Source organism: Penaeus monodon, chromosome 28, assembly GCF_015228065.2.
Source record: "Penaeus monodon isolate SGIC_2016 chromosome 28, NSTDA_Pmon_1, whole genome shotgun sequence".
Classification (NCBI taxonomy): domain Eukaryota; kingdom Metazoa; phylum Arthropoda; class Malacostraca; order Decapoda; family Penaeidae; genus Penaeus; species Penaeus monodon.
The window spans coordinates 32571017-32572217 of NC_051413.1; positions in this window are offsets into that span (position 1 = coordinate 32571017).

Below are 1201 nucleotides of genomic sequence, written 5' to 3' on the forward strand. Positions count from 1 at the left end.
GTTTTCCCTTTTACCGTTTTTAGGTCTTTAAAGTGTCCTTTTTTTAGTGTCCGAATTTCAAATGTGGTTTTGTCATAATGGGTTTTGAGAAGTCCTTTTGCTTCAGAGGCCTTTTTGGCCCGTATACTCCCAAAAGCCCTGCTTGTCTGGTAAGCTTAACCAACAGGTATTGAATCTTTTGAAACAAGAATTAATACAGTTGCACTCTGCAGCTTTAAAAGGCCGCTATTAGGGGAAAAAACACAATTCCAAGGGAATTTAACACAATGAGTCTGAAGTCAGCTAAAAAAAATTTTCACCGTTTTGTATGGGGCGATCAAAGGTCTTTGCAAATTCGACTTTCAGTATGAGGCTCTACCCCTCCTGACTGCTCGTATTAAGGTAGATACTTTAACCAAAGGGCAGAATGGTTGTGGGAATAGTGTAGGCAGGGGGGGTTTGGAGGGAGGGGCTCCGATTCCAGTTCGTAACTAAGCTTTGCCTCCAAGAAAAACATACCTTTTATTCCTTCTTACACACACTTTCCCAACCCGTACACAAACAAGCAACTTTAAAAAAGTTTAAAGCTTTGCCAAGATGTTCTGTATAATGCAGAGTGCATTTTTTTCCTTAGGGCTAAAATCATTTAAAATGTTTTTTTTTGTATATAAAAAAAAAAAAACCAAGTGTCCCTGAAAAAAAACTAAGAAAAAACATGAAACACACACACACACACCTTTCACGCACTACCCATTTTTTTTCTCGAAAATTATAATACAAAAAACGTTCATCCGTAAATTTTGGCGACTCTTTTACAAGCTTTTCGAAAAAGTAATTCTAAAATGACCTTCTTCACCCATCAGTGTTAAAAAAATAAGCCTACAGAAAACCCCACTACTACATCCAATTTTAAAGGGGGGAAACCCCCCTGAAAAATCGAGATCTCCCGATCCTAAGCTGCTTTTTTTGTCACTTGGCCTTAAATTTGCGCTTACATATGTTTTGGGTTTTAAAAGTTTTTTAAAATCGTTATTGCATTTTACAGAAATTTTCTGCCCCTTAAATTTTTTTTCTACGACCCGGGGGAAACGAACTCCCGGGGGAGTTGGGAGTTCGTTTTTCCAAAATATAATTAGAAAAACCTTAAACCCAAACGTAGCAGGAGTAGCAGGCTTTGCAAACCCCGAGGACTGTGGTACCCTCATTTACACTGCCCGAATGA